General features: G+C 37.1%; 1 long non-coding RNA gene across 1 annotated transcript; it reads right to left on the reverse strand.

Annotated features, from left to right (window-relative positions):
* Window positions 1-398: 398 nt before the first annotated feature.
* Window positions 399-2,360, reverse strand: LOC125249383. Its single transcript, XR_007180547.1, has 2 exons — window positions 1,300-2,360; window positions 399-1,165 (listed from the first exon to the last, which is right to left on the reverse strand). It is a non-coding gene; the product is annotated as an uncharacterized LOC125249383 (long non-coding RNA).
* Between the last annotated feature and the right edge of the window lie 14,230 nt (window positions 2,361-16,590).

Genomic DNA, 16,590 nt, shown 5'->3' on the forward strand with positions numbered 1-16,590 from the left:
TTAAAATTGTACTTAAGTTTGTTGAGAAACAGCCATGAAAGTGTGCTCTCTTTAAGGGCACTTAAGTGCCTTTTTTATCATTAATATATTATCTGGAAAGTCCAGTCTCTTTTTTATTGATATACTTTGATAAATACCATGAGGAGGACCACATTTATGTAGGAAAAAAAAAAAAGCAGCTGTATATAGGTTACTGATGTGACTGAGTGCTAATCTTGGGAGAGTGTACATCATTTGAGTACTATTAGCTGTAAAACATTCACAAGCTCATTTACAGTGATGATGGCCAACCTTCTCAACAAGCTCAATATAGATGGCCAGATCCATTCAAGTCTATAAAATCCCAGTCTATCCCTTCCTTCTTGTACTCTTCTTGGTTGAGCACAAACATGTGATGGTTGAAGAACTGCTGCAGTTTTTCATTGGTGAAGTTGATGCACAGCTGTTCAGAACAATCAATCTATGAATCATTTTGCCATCCACTTGAGCTGTTAACAAATTAACTTTCATGAGTCATGAAGCATTAAAGAATCCCCATTTAATTTTCATAATCAAAGCTTCGCACAGCTGTGACAGCCTGGCCCAATAATTATCAAATATGCGCGGCTCACATCAAAGATTTCAAATCCAGCAATGTCAAGTACTCTAATGAAGAAGGACCGAGGCTGCTTGGTGTCCAGCATCTGGTTGATTTGGATGACGATCCACAAGAACATCTTCTCATAGACTTTGCTAAGGCCATAACTGAAATTCATGACCTGTGGGGTTGATTAAAAGTAAAGTGCTGGCTAGGTAATGTAATAATGCCACTGAAGCAGAGATGAAGTATTGCAAAGTACATACCTGTTGAACCATCTGTCCCTTGGTGACACTCATTCCCAAATTACACTCTTGGATGACAAGAGCTTTCAACAAGTTGGCAGAGTTCAGCAACTTTATCAGCCACTGCAACAGCCATAACACAAAAAAATATACTTACTTCACAGAAATGTTTCACATGTCCATAAAAAATGGTGGATTTTGTGGTTACAGAGTTGGGAATAACAAACAAATGACTCTTGGCATCACTGACACCACACCTGCCATTGTGCAACTTCACGTCATATTTACGAAAATAAGAATCAGATTTGAGAGTGGACGGGAAATGTTCAATTGTAGACTCTTCCTAAAAGTCACCAAATAAAATAAGAAAAAAGAAAAAGAAAAGTCATCCATGAAATGAAAATCCACCACAAATCTGTTTTCTAAATGCATGTTATTGATGTTATTGTGAACAACTCATTCATTCATCAGACTGACCTCAAAATCAAAATGAAACATGATCTTACCAATGATACTCTGGTGACATATGCCAGACTTCTCCATCATTTCATCTGCCTAAACACCACCAGATGGGGTTTTTACATTCAGATCTGACTCCATCCAATCAATAACCAACAGACAAGAACCAAGACCTCGCCTCATATTTTTTTCATTTTTCATTAACCCGTTGACTGATCATGGGGGAAATCTTAGGGATTGGTTGTGATAAGGAGCATGTTTGAGGAGAAAGAAGAAAATAGATCAAATGTGAAAGGAGCTTAAAGATATTTGGCTATCATGTGATCTCTTGTGTGACACTCTCACTTATCAGCTGTGGCTTATGGCCTGTGGTGACTTGATAGAAGATGTGATAACTTCCTCTCTTCGGCCAGCTGAACGGTCACCCTGGACTTCTCCAGCAAATCTAGAAGGACAAAAATTCAGTTACCTTGTAGAAAGTCAAAGAATATCATTTTGACCATGTGCAAAAAGGATCACATTTTTCATGATCAGCAGAGGAGAGTTTTCCAGATGTACCAAAGTGAATTTGTATGAATTTACACTGTTGGAATTTGCAGCTTACATTAAACAAATGCTAATTAACTTTCTTAAACAAACATAATATGACACAACTGCTGAACTCACAAAGCATGAAGGAGTTGTCGTTCCTCACAGTTTTGGCATTCCCAAAAGCTTCAAGTAGAGGGTTGGCTGAAATTATTTGATCCTCCAACGTTCCCTGTGGGGTAATTGCAAGTTAGATTTCAGTAAAATATAAAAAAATAAAATAAAATAAAAAAAAATAAAGCCTGCGGCTCATACAAACGATCATTTCCCTTACCTACATTTTTCCTTGCGTGGCCTCTTTCTTCTTGTCTCCAGACACTGCGACTGTCGCAAAGTACTGAATGACACGTTTGGTGTTCACAGTCTTTCCTGCACCAGATTCTCAGCTGGAAATGACACAGTTACGGATACACAGCTGGAGCTTCATTTGTAGAGTTATAGCACAGTCAAGGCCATTGATCATGACTTACGTAATAAGGACAAGCTGATTCTCACGGTCTACAAATAAAAAGGAGAAATCATGGGAAGCTCTTGTAATTTTTGTTAAAGACTGCTTTGGTTAGGTGAAGTGTTTTTTGATTGTTTGTTTTGTGTTTGTGGTAACACTTTAGAATACTGATCCTTCATTAATGAATAACTACACAGGAACAAATGAGTAATGCATTATTAACACTCTAGTAACTACTATTAACTAACAAGTAACTCTGATGAATGAATTAGTAAGTAATAGTGCTCAGCTGAAGGTGGTAGTTCACTATTAACTAATCAGTAACTACTGTTTTTTTCATACCTCCCAGAGAACTACTAAGAACTACTATATACAGGTTCGTAATTAATGTGAATAATGAATAATGTATAATTAATTCTATAGTAAAGGCTTTGGTAAACCAATAGTAATGAGTGAAGTATTACCAAATACCTAAGAAGGAATTACTAATTATTTGGATCAGTATTCTAAAGTGAAAAACATGATAACTCTCTAGTAACTACTGAAGTCACTGTAAACTTTTGAGGTTTTTGTAAAGTATTGGATAGTAATAACTCAAGAGTTACTATATAACTCTAAAGTAACTGCTACTTTTTTGGATCAGTATTCTAAAGTGAAGATCATAGTAACCCACTAGTAATTACTCAAGTGTTACTACATCCTTCTAAAGGAACTACTAATTATTTGGATCAGTATTCTAAAGTGAAGATCATGGTAACCCACTAGTAATTACTTAAGTGTTACCAAATATATCATAAGGAATTACTGTACAAAAACATCAAAAGTTTACAATGACTTCAGTAGTTACTAGAGAGTTATCATGTTTTTCACTTTAGAATACTGATCCAAATAATTAGTAATTCTTTATTAAGTATTTAGTAATACTTCAGTCATTACTAGTGGTTTACCAAGGCCTTTACTTTAGAATTAATTATACATTATGCATCATTCATGTTAATTATGAACCTGTATATAGTAGTTCTTAGTAGTTCTCTTAGAGGTATGAAAAAACAGTAGTTACTGATTAGTTAATAGTGAACTACCACCTATAACTGAGCACTATTACTTACTAATTCATTCATCAGAGTTACTTGTTAGTTAATAGTAGTTACTAGAGTGTTAATAATGCATTATTCATTTGTTCCTGTGTAGTTATTCATTAATGAAGGATCAGTATTCTAAAGTGTTACCGTGTTTGTTTATCTGTCTGTTTACATCAGCAGTTAGGATGCCAAATAAAAAAAAAAAAAAAAAAACTAGTTCTAAAAATCTGATTGGCCAAAATGCACCCCATTACATACCATTATTCAACAGTTTATCATTCATAAACAAGGGGGTGTTACTAATGTATCTTATGTCAGAGTAAAATGTAAAAATATCTTGAGCTTGTGTTCACAACAGACCTTATTTCAGATATTTAACCAAAAACATTAACTATTTATTATTAATGGGGGTTTTTACGACAGTGCAGAAATAACAGTGAACTGCTGTATAAAATAAATTAAAGTATGTATGAAAATAAACAACAGTGTCTTTTATCATAAAAGCCAGCTTTTAAAGCTTTCCCTCAATTAATTATGTTTTTCTGGAATAGACTGACCTGTAAGCACAGTTTGATATGCATTGTCAGACACAGATAAGTTGTGAGGTGGGCACTTTTTGCCCCTGTATGCCACCACCACATCCGAGTTATACACTGGGAGCCGTTTGTAAGGATTCACAGTAACACAGAACAGCCCAGAGTTGGTCTGCAGTAGGTCTTAAAATTATATTAAGTGCTCCAGTCTGACCATTTTTCAGAACTGAGGCTTGACTTACATAAATCATCCATGCTGCGTAATGATCTTTGAGGTTAAACAGCACCGTGGGCTCATTTGAGGTGGGTCATCATGGCCATGTCCTCAATTTTATCATACTGGGTGGATTCATTGGGTGACATTCCTCATCCTTCACTGTCACTGTCTGCAGAGAAAATGTCACGTCACTGTATTCTAAAGCAGTCACTATGCTATGACATTTCTTTGTATTTTGAATGGAATGGGTTGCAGTGTAATGCTGTTTAAAGACTCTTCAGTCAAAACCGATTTCATGGCCTCTCACCTCCCCAGCCTCGGTCTGGACTGTAGCCTTGCCTCCTTCTGTTTTGAATGGTGTCTTTAATGTACAGTTCTTTGGCATCAGGAACAAAACAGACTGTCTTGGCATCAAAAGGCTGATTCTGAGCTTCAGTTCGCTTCTTCTCGGGTTTGCGGAGGTAGACTGCAGCTGGCCCACATTGGGCCATGTTTGCATCGCTGCTCATGATGACCCAAAACTGGAAACACTGATGTTGTGAAAATATCATGCAACACCAAGAAGTACAGAACAAAAATAAATGCAAAATTAGGACTATACCTTTGCAAGTTATCACCAGTATAGGATATCGATTGCAATGGAGTTTGAAACATTGATTATTATATTATATTATAGTAGTACTTTACAATAAGGTTTCATTTGTTAACATTAGTTAACTACACTAGTTAACGAACACTGAACTTACTTGCATACTTCTGCAGGATTTGTTTATCTTAGTTAAAAGGTACACTGGTGTAGCTTTTGTTTTAATAAAACAAAACATGCATGCATTTTGCAGAAGAACATTGTTTTGGTTGTGCTTCAGCTCTGCGTGACTGTGTGGATGAGTTTGACCCTTCAAAATAGATCAATGCTTTACAATGAACTCTGTTAGAGAGCCACATATGGCAATTTATCTGTTCAATAAAATACCTTACTCACGTGTTGAGTATTAAAAGCCCCATCTCCACATCACGTTAGATATAGTACCAGAATATTATACATTTGTTGAATTAAAGGTTCTCTAAGCGATCCTGAGCGGAGTAACTTCCTGTTGACATTTGAAGTGTCGTCAAACAAAACAGAAGCTAGCTCGTCCATCCCTCCTCCTCCTCCTCCTCCTCCTCCCCTCCTCCGTGCTTCCTGAAACAATCATGAACGCGCATTTAAAATCATTCTTGTTGGTTATTGGCTGGAGCATGTTTATTATGATTTGTGGTCCAGGCTGCACCAGTTTGTTTTTGTTGCCGTTTTCGGAGCTTGTGGCGACTACAGAGACCGCATTTTTTTACAGTGTGTTCAGGGGACAGGCAGCTAGCGGATAATGAGGAGATGTTTGCTGTATGTGACAAAAAATGTTTTGGCCTAAAAACGTGTGACATCACTTAAAGCACCTTTAAATCTAGGGTGTACTCATTTCTGCAGTCCTTCATTTAATTCCCTAATTTACTTATTTTATGGATATTAATGACATATATTTTTCTGTTTTTATTAAGTATGTGTTTAATACATTTCAATTTTGCCATCTTTCCATAAATTGTATTAGTGATCATTACGAAAATACATCTTTTGTATTTGTTCAGAGGAGATGTACTCATTTATGCTGTGCACTGCATTCAATTTTTGCAGAATTGTAGTTCTTCCTTCACTAAAGCCGTTAAGTACAATCTTGTACATTTGTATTTTTTGTCTATTATTTATTTATTTATTTTTGCTGCTGAGAAAGTGGGCAGGCACCGTTACATTCTATAACCTCAATTTCTGCTCTGAATCTTCCTCAGTGCTTGATAAACAGGGATACAAACAGTAACAATGGTGTTGGTTTTACCGTATCAATTCCAGTGCAAGTACTCATTCTTTTGAAGTGCATAAGAGTGGATTTTGCCATCACAAAGCGTCTTCTTGACATGTTGACAACACAAACCAAACTCTTCCAGGCCTCAACTACAACTACAACTACAGCGTTTGAGGGTCAAGAAGACAGACGTCATTCACGGGCAAAAGCAGTTCAGAATCTTTTCTTTCTTTTAGGAGGCAATAACTTTATTTGTTATGCACTTTGATCTTTAAAGTTTTACAGACCTTTTACATTCACATGGAACAAGGAGACATGTTTGGGAACAATCATTATTTGTCACAAAAGGGGGGAAAAAAAAACACCTTTAAAAGAAAAATAAATAAGAACAAGGACAGCATAAGCAGAAATCCATAGTCTGCCTTCTGATCATTAAGGTGATCTCTGATGCATGACATCCTAGAAATAGCCCCATGAGCGTGAGCTTTGATCCTGTTTAACATGTTCAGAAGCCGGGACTTTGATGATGTCACGTGAGTGTGTTTTCACACAGGATGCCAAAAGGATACTGAGACAGATGGCTGAGAGCCTGCAGCGCTGTTATTAACGTGAGAATTGGACAAAAATCAAGGGAATTGCTAACTTTATTTTTGCACATTCATCTGTAAATCGTTTTGAATCTGGGTTAAGTAAAACAACAACAACAAAAAAAGTCAGATTAATTGTTCCTGGTTTCTTTGTTCTCCATTATGTTCATTTAGGTCGTAAATCTAGACATTTTTGATCATTTGGTGACATTTATCTGTGCATTCTGTTGTTGTGTCAAATCAATATCTCTCACATTTGTGATTGCAATACTTACAGCTGATCAGAAGACCCAAAGTGAAGGTCAGATTCCCAAGCGTCTAATTCTATGATCTATGAGTGGAGCGAATGACTTATATGACAGCTGTGACACTTGTAAGAGGATGTCTAAGGTATTGTCATCACGGTCCATAACCTCACCCATAAGTTATACCTAAAATCTGAGGGAAATGATAGGTGAATAACACTGATGTAGAAGCACCTAACCCTGGTTGTAAGCCTAAACTTGACATAAATATTAAACTTGTCCCTCATATCTGATTTGTTGATTGGAATGTTGTCCCAGGATCAATAAAGATGTTGATCCAGGAACACGTTGTAATGTTCACCTTATGATCACAGTCAAACACTGTATTACTATAGCAATCATGGACAGAGCTGTCAAACTCAACACTCAGAACACTCAGAATTAATGTTAATACCAAATTTTAGCATAATAAACGAAGATAATTTATATTTACATACAGCACAGGATCAGATCAGTTTTCCAAAAGTTCCACAAACACATTTACAGATGGTGGCCAACCCAGAACAAGGTTTGTTTGTTTGTTTTGGCACCACATGTACTGCTATTTCAGCAGCAAATGTATTTGCAGCTTTTGACAACTAAGTGGTGCTTTAAACATAGTTTAAATGGCAAACGTAACACCTTATTTAAAATAATTCATATTTACCGAAGCAAATTAAATGGCAAGAGTAAATGTAATGTGGGTCAGTGATATGACTTTAATACACCTCTTATGTGAAAAACATTTTTAATTTCAGTGTAAAAAATAATTTTGATATTTTTGGGGGGAATAATGTCATGTCAGGAAGATTAACAACAAGATTAAAGCCTCATTTAAAGAATATCATTCTTGAAAAGAAAACCTTGTAGTTTGGCATTGTCTTTTATAGCTGTTATTTCTTTCTTTTTCTTTAAAAAAAAACTGCTTCACTGCTTATTAATATCAACCTTTGCTTGCTGAACAACATTAAATCAGTCATGACCATTAAGTCATGTGGTTCAATAAATGTGCACTTGTAAACTGCCATGTGATGTGACTCGCCAAAGTCATTATATTTTTTAAGAGAATATGAGATCACTTTTTTATATATTTGGTGACATATTTTAAACTAAAATAAGATCAAGGGTGTCATCTGCTGGTGATCTGTAGTCACTACAAGCTTGAAAGTCTGATGCATCTGAATCATCCATAGAGAGCAAAGGGAAAACACATGACTTGAAATGAAAAATTTAAACGTAATGAACATTTATATTACTCTGTACATTAATAATGTTCATGCTGATGACTTTGCAATATAGGCCCAAGTATAGTTAGGTATAAAAATACATTCATATGGTGCTATATTGTGCTGGTGATTTTTGAGGCAACAGAAGCTTCACATGTCAGATCTTCGTCTTTGTCCCACTCTGAGCTCTCAATAGCTGTCAATCGCAACATAAAAGTCAAAAGCTGCATTTGGGTAGTTTGTTGGATTGTTATTATCTACACCAAGATTTTACGTAAAAATGTACATGAATATCAGTTTATGGCACCAGGGACATTTTATCTCAGGTTACGGACAATACTAGCACCGTAGTCTCGCATAGCAAGACTTTTAGACTGACGGCAGAAGGTCTGGACTCCATCGCAGCTTTCATTGGCCAAGGACCCAAGAGTTCTTTTGACTGACATTTAACGCAACCAATCACAGTTCGTTTGGAGCCACAGAATTCACATACTTTTGAAAATCCAGCGTTTAGTTGATCCTGGTAAGTGCTCATTGTCACAGTTGTAAACACGACAGCGTTCTTCTTCCACAAGGGGGTTTGGCTTCATGGCATTTGTTTCCAGGCGGACCGTTAAAGAGCGCGTCTCCCGGACATCTTGTAGAATTCAACCAACCAGATGACGACTTCGAAGATCCTGATGTGTTTCCAGTTAAAGGGACAGTTTGGAAATTTTGTCATTACTTACTCAACCTCACGTGATTCTGAACCTGCATGATGTTAAGCTAACCGACCCTGGGCATGATCGTCCCGCTGTTTTTAGTGATTGAAATCACTGTATATGAATCACAAGTGCCCAAATCTTGCATCTTGTTCACATATTTTTGTTTTTAAGATAGAAAATTGACAGGCTTGTGCTGCAGTTAAATGGCTGTTTTGCCTCCCAGGGCTCTGCGACAGTCATGACAAAACAATGAATAGGCCAATGCTGTTTACTTGAGCAGCATGACATGTGTGTGATGCTGACGTAGAACCTGGAAGCACTGAATATAAACAGCGTAGGACAATGACAGGGAAGAGACAATTCGTAAAAAATCGTAATTTTTGCTTTGTTTATGCATGCAAAAAGTATTCTCGTTGCTTCATAAAATTAAGGTTGAACCACTGTAGTCCTAAGTCGACGTTCTACCTATCTGTTCCTTGAAAATGGTACAGTATTACATTGCTGTCTATGGAGGAGTCAGAGAGCTCTCAGATTTTATCAAAAATATCTTGATTTGTGTTCTGAAGATGAACGAAGGTCTTACGGGTGTGGAACGACATGAGGGTGAGTAGCCTAATTAATGACAGAATTTTCATTTTTGGGTGAATTAACCTTTAAAATGTTCTGCTATCATCAGCATTTGCAACAGACAATGAAAGTTGATAATTCAGGAAAAATTATTTGTAATTTGTAGTTTCATGAAAGTTGGGCTATTGTTAAATATTGGGAGAAATTGACTGAGGAATTTAGTGAAAGTCTGTATTGAAAAAGTATATTATGTGTTTTTACCCCTAAAAGGTTTGATCAGGTTGTTTGTGCATAAATAGTAGAGGGGGGACATCTACAGGCAATATGACATAACGACTGCAGGTTTACTACAACTTCCTGGAGAAGATCACTGCAGAGACTCTGCATGCAGTTTCCTGTACAGTCGGAAGTTGCTGTCGAGTTGAAAAGCAGGTAGTATACAATCCAAATTGTTAACATCTTCGTTTAACATTTTTAAATTGACCATATGTCGCTGGAATTTAATATAATCCGTTTTATTTTATATCAGAGGTAGGCTAGCATATTAATCTAATAACACAAATTTATTGGTAGTCCGCGCACGGCTTGTATGGATCTCATCTTGTTTTATTCATGAATGTTCGTTTAATTTATTGATACATGCTTTCATGTTTTGCCAAATTGTATGTCTTTGAAGAAATTTTTAATGTAGGGCCTATGTTGTGTCTAACCCCATTGTCTCTGTAGTAACCCCACAAGCTTGCTTCCACGTGCGGTCACTAATTGTTGTGTTTCCCTCCATTAAGCTACACACACTGATACCAGTCAGAGCCTTTTGAGAGTGCTGTGAAACTAATTATTTTCGCGAAATTATCGACTTGAAACACTAACTATTCTAGCAGTCACAAACTTTGAATAAACTTATGAACGCTTGAGACATTTCGATTTGGTTTTGGTTTCGTTTTTGTCTCGTTCCAGAAAACAACAAAAAAACAGTTACTAGCAGTTCAGCGAGTCTTATTCTCATTCTTACTGATTCACTCCGGTAAATCCTGAGTTGAAGATTTTTTTTTAAATGGTTCATATTATTATGAATCGGAGACTGAACGCGAGGCGATCGCATTTAAAGGGTTCACCCAAAAAAATGAAAATTATCACGATTTACTCACTCTCAAGTCATCCTAAGTGTGACTACCTTCTTTCAGACGAACACAATTGGTAAGAGCCTATATTTAAAGATTTTGGGGCATATTTTGTTGCCCGCCAAAAATGTATAGCCACATCCCTTATAAAAAATAATCCATAATAAAGGCCTTTTAAAGCAAAGCGATATGCGTTTTTGTAAGAAAAAATATCCATATTTAAAACTTTATAAATTCAAATAATAGCTTAAGGGCACGTACCGTACGCATTCGACTTGCGCCAAATGAGTAAAAGGGTCATTCTGCAGAAATGTCCTTTATGCAAGATGTCTGAAAATGTATTTCATTTTTTAACATTTAAACTTAGACCACATTGTTATATTACCCTTTGACTTTATGAACTTTTTTATTACTCTTTGACTTTATTTACCCATAAATGACAGCTTAATGATTTTTGTTGTGCATTTATTTAATATTAAAGGTTTTTGTTCAGCACATGCAGTCAGTTACAGAAAAATAGTGATAAAAAAAATATATTGTATTATTTATTTTAATCAGATTTGTTAAAAGTGTGATGTTAGTTCATTTGCACAATCATGTATTTGCTGAGCAATGAAAATATTTGAAAAACAGTTATAAACAAGTAACGATGCAATCCTTTAAATCTTAATTCTTGAGTGTATCAGAATTCAATGGATGTAAAATTATGATTTCACATGTGACATTTTATTTAATGTGACAGAAAAAAAAGAAGGAAAAAAAAAACAGTAACACCAGTGACACAAAAAACGCTTTTACAGCATCAGGCCGATCCGTGCCTGCTGGTACAGAGTGACCAAGCCTGTGTCTCGACATCACTTTACGGATTCTACTGGCACGGTTACACAACCATGCCGAGAATTCCGTGCCGAGCCATACCAGGCTCCAGTGGAAACACAACTGGAACCGTTTCTAAGAACTATGATTCTAAGAATCATGAAATATTAGTGCTATTTTATGCCAAAGAACTAAATAAAATGGATTTGAATAAAGTTCAAGTATCAATAAATGGGAGTCACTGGTGTTACTGATCTTTACAGGTGTTACCCATAAGGAAGGGTATTTTCATGAAAAATGCATTTTACAAAATGGCTGCTGCAAGGTATCAAACCACATGTTGTCAATCATGATATACTCACTAAATTAAGTAGTTTAATCCATTTGTATTCTAGTTTTTTTTGTTTGTTTTTTAAATTCCCTAACAATAATAAAGTAGTTCATACCAAGTCAAGTCAAGTCACCTTTATTTATATAGCGCTTTTTACAATGCAGATTGTATCAAAGCAGCTTTACATTGATAACTGATACATAATTTGGCTGCACAGCAGCTCTTAAATAATAGTGTCAGTGCAGGCAGATCAGAAGCACTGTTGAATAAATGTCAAGAATACTATTGAATATCAAATGTCAAGTGTCCCCAACTAAGCAAGCCAAAGGCGACAGCGGCAAGGAACCCAAACTCCATCGGGTAACATCAGGTGGCAAACAAGTGGCAAATAGGTGTTAAAATGGAGAAAAAAAAAAAAAAAAACCTTGGGAGAAACCAGGCTTAGTCAGGGGGCCAGTTCTCCTCTAGCGAACAGTGCTTTGTTACAATCAGGTTGCTATCGTAAGTCTGATAGGATCGCAACAATCAAAGTATTTATTTCAGTTCCATCCAGTTGAGGATAGTATTCATCACGCCGGTATGGACGGTCTGTTGAGGAACTGTGGCACTGGCTGTCATGTCGATGAGGCCTTCACAGTGGATGATCCAGTTGACTTGATCTCTGCTGATACTTCAGGGCTGCGTTGTGGTCGTGTCCAGTTGAGGATCGTATTCATCACGCCGGTATGGACGGTCTGTTGAGGAACTGTGGCACTGGCTGTCATGTTGATGATGTCTTCACAATGGATGATCTAGTTGACTCGATCTCTGCTGATATTTCAGGGCTGCGTTGTGGTCGTGTCATGGCACCGGTCCTTGGTCTCAGCTGGATACGGCCCAGATCCAGTTGACTACGGTAAACCTCGGGATAAACAGAAAGACTAATATTAGCGTAGATGCCATTCTTTTTCTGATGTAACGAGTACATCTGGTGTTATAGGAAGTGTTCCCGGTTCCGGCTGACCTAATTTACGCAGCCTAATAATCCTTTAACGGATTTGAAAATATAAGTTGATAATGTGTTATGTGTATGCCAGGTTAAAGAGATGCGTTTTTATTCTAGATTTAAACTTACAGAGTGTGTCTGCATCCCGAACAATGCTAGGAAGATTATTCCAGAGTTTGGGTGCCAAATAGGAGAAGGATCTACCGCCTGCAGTTGATTTTGATATTCTAGGTATTATCAGCTGGCCTGAATTCTGAGATCGCAATAAACGTGAAGGACTATAATGTATTAAGAGCTCACTTAGGTACTGGGGAGCTAAACCATTTAGTGCTTTGTAAGTAATTAGCAAGATTTTAAAATCTATACGATGTTTAACAGGAAGCCAATGCAGTGACGACAGAACTGGGCTAATATGGTCATACTTCCTAGTTCCAGTAAGAACTCTAGCTGCTGCATTTTGTACGAGCTGTAGTTTATTTATCAAGCGGGAGGAACAACCACCCAGTAGAGCATTACAGTAATCTAGCCTTGAGGTCGAACGCAGGTGAACTGTTCTGCATTCTTCATTGAGAGCATATGTCGTAGTTTAGATATATTTTTAAGATGGAAGAATGCAGTTTTACAGATGCTAGTAACATGGCCTTCAAATGAAAGATTGGTATCAAAGAGCACACCCAGGTTCCTAACTGACGACGAAGACTTAACAGAGCAGCCATCAAGTGTTAGACAGTATTCTAGATTATTGCGTGAAGAAGTTTTCGGTCCAAAAATTAGAATCTCTGTTTTTCCTGAATTTAGTAGTAGGAAATTACTGGTCATCCAGTTTTTTATATCAGCTATACATTCTGTTAATTTAGCGAATTGGTGATTTTCGTCAGGGCGCGAAGAAATATAGAGCTGAGTATCATCAGCGTAACAATGAAAACTAATGCCATGCTTCCTAATGATATCTCCCAAGGGTAGCATGTACAGAGTGAAAAGCAACGGTCCTAGTACTGAGCCTTGCGGTACTCCATATTTAATTTGTGATTGATATGACATCTCATCGTTTACTACTACAAACTGATAACGGTCAGATAAGTATGATTTGAACCATGCCAATGCAATTCCACTAATGCCAACATAGTTTTCGAGTCTGTTTAGAAGAATATTGTGATCGATAGTGTCAAATGCAGCACTAAGATCCAGTAACACTAATAGAGAGATACAACCACGATCTGATGATAAGAGCAAATCATTAGTAACTCTAATGAGAGCAGTCTCAGTACTATGGTACGGTCTAAATCCTGACTGGAAATCTTCACAGATACTATTTCTTTCTAAAAAGGAACATAGTTGTGATGAAACTGCCTTTTCTAGTATTTTTGACAGAAAAGTGAGATTTGAGATCGGCCTGTAATTGACTAATTCTCTAGGATCAAGTTGTGGTTTTTTAATAAGAGGTTTAATAATAGCCAGCTTAAAGGTTTTTGGTACGTATCCTAGCGATAAAGATGAATTAACAATATTAAGAAGAGGATCTATGACCTCTGGAAGCATCTCTTTCAATAGCTCAGTGTTTCTCAACCCTGGTCCTGGAGGACCCCCAACACTGCAGGTTTTGTCTTTCTCCCCAATTAAACACACCTGATTCAACTCATCAGCCAATTAGAAGAAACTCCACTACCTGAAATGAGTGTGTCAGACAGAGGAGACTTTCAAAATGTGCAGTGTTGGGGGGTCCTCCAGGACAGGTTTGAGAAACACTGGCTTAGTCGGTATAGGGTCTAACATACATGTGGATGATTTTGATGATTTAACAAGTTTAGACAATTCTTCCTCTCCTAAAGCAGTAAATGAATTGAATTTTTCTTTAGGGACACTACAATGCACTGTCTGACACAAGACTGTAGTAGATGGTTGCATGGTTATAATTTTCTCTCTAATATTATCAATCTTGCAAGTAAAGAAGTTCATAAAGTCATTACTGCTGTGCTCTTTGGAAACATCAGAAGTTGAAGCTTTATTTCTTGTTAATTTAGCCACTGTATCAAATAAATACCTAGGGTTATGTTCTTCTAAAAGTTTTGAAAAATAGGCAGATCTTAAGGCAGTTTTTTTTTCTTAAAGCAGTTTTTAAGGCCTTTCTGTACTCAGTCATTTTCTCTCTCCACGAAATGCGAAATACTTCTAGTTTTGTTTTCTTCCAGCTGCGCTCCATTTTTCTAACTGCAGTTTTTAGGGCCCGAGTGTGCTCATTGTACCATGGTGTTGGATTAATTTCCTTAATCTTTTTTAAACGCAAAGGAGCAACTGAGTCTAATGTGCTGGAAAAGACAGAGGCAATAGTTTCTGTTGCAATATCGAGGTCTTCTAAGCTGTCTGGTATGCTAAGGCGATGAAACTGATCAGGAAGATTATTTATAAAGCGATCTTTAGTGGTAGAAGTGATGGTTCTACCATATTTATGGCAGGGAGGCAGTTTAGCCTCTTTGACTAAATGTAGTATACACGAGACTAGATAATGATCTGAGATGTCGTCACTCTGCTGCAGAATTTAAACGGCATCAATATCGATTCCATGTGACAATATTAGATCTAAAGTATGATTACGACAATGAGTGGGTCCTGACACGTGTTGTCTAACACCAATAGAGTTTAGAATGTCTGTAAATGCCAATCCTAATGAGTCTTTTTTATTATCTACATGGATATTAAAATCACTAACAACAAGGACTTTATCTGCAGCTAGTACTAATTCTGATAGAAAATCGGCAATCTCTTTGATAAAGTCTGTATGGTGTCCTGGTGGCCTGTATACAGTAGCCAACACAAATGTCAACTTACATAATGTTACGTAAAGCACCATCACTTCGAAGGAATTATATTTGAAAGACTTCTGGCTGATACTGTAAATATTACTATAAATTACAGCAACACCTCCCCCCTTTCCTTTCTGTCGAGGATTGTGTCGATAATCATAACCTTGAGGACTAGACTCATTTAAAGTAATGTAATCGTCCGGTTTTAGCCAGGTTTCTGTCAAACACAGCACATCTAGATTATTGTCTGTGATAATATCGTTTACAATAAGTGCTTTTGAAGAAAGTGATCTAATATTTAACAACCCAAGCTTTATCATTTGTTTATCATTATTATCTCTATTTTTTATTTGTTGAACATCAATTAAATTTTTACCATTTAATGGGTTTGGAAGTTTTTTGTTTTTACTAATTCGGGGTACAGACACAGTCTCTATGTGATAATATCTAGGTGCAAGAGTTTCTATGTGTTGGGAATTATCTGACTTCTGTAACGTGAGGCAGCCAGCAGACGGTCGGTTTAGCCAGTCTGTCTGCTTCCTGTCCTGGGCCCCAGTTTGTCATGTTTTAGTTCTGAGACTATGTGCCATATTACTAGAGAGAAGAGCAGCACCATCCCGGGACGGATGAATACCATCTCTTTTCAACAGGTCAGGTCTGCCCCAAAAACTTTTCCAATTGTCTTTGAAACCTATATTATTCTGCGGACACCACTTAGACAGCCAGCCATTAAGTGATGATAATCTGCTAACTATCTCATCACTCCTACGAACAGGAAGAGGGCCAGAACAAATTACTTCTCCTGACATTGTACTTGCGAGTTCACACACCTCTTTAATGTTAATTTTAGTGATCTCCGATTGGCAAAGTCGAACATCATTTGTGCCGACGTGAATAATAATTTTAGAGTATTTACGATTAGCATTAGCCAGCACTTTTAAATTTGCTTTGATGTCAGGTGCTCTGGCTCCCGGCAAACATGTGACTATGGTGGCTGGTGTCTCTATTTTCACGTTCCGTGTAATAGAATCGCCAGTAACTAGGGCACTTTCAACAGGATTCTCAGTGGGTGCGTCACTGAGTGGGGAGAACCTGTTTAATGTTCTTAATGGAACGGAAGAGTGGTGTTTTCCGCGGCTAGGCCGCCTCACCGTTACCCAAGTGCCCTGCTGCGCGGGCTCTAC

The sequence above is a fragment of the Megalobrama amblycephala genome, linkage group LG1 (assembly GCF_018812025.1).
Source record: "Megalobrama amblycephala isolate DHTTF-2021 linkage group LG1, ASM1881202v1, whole genome shotgun sequence".
NCBI classification, from domain to species: Eukaryota; Metazoa; Chordata; class Actinopteri; order Cypriniformes; family Xenocyprididae; genus Megalobrama; species Megalobrama amblycephala.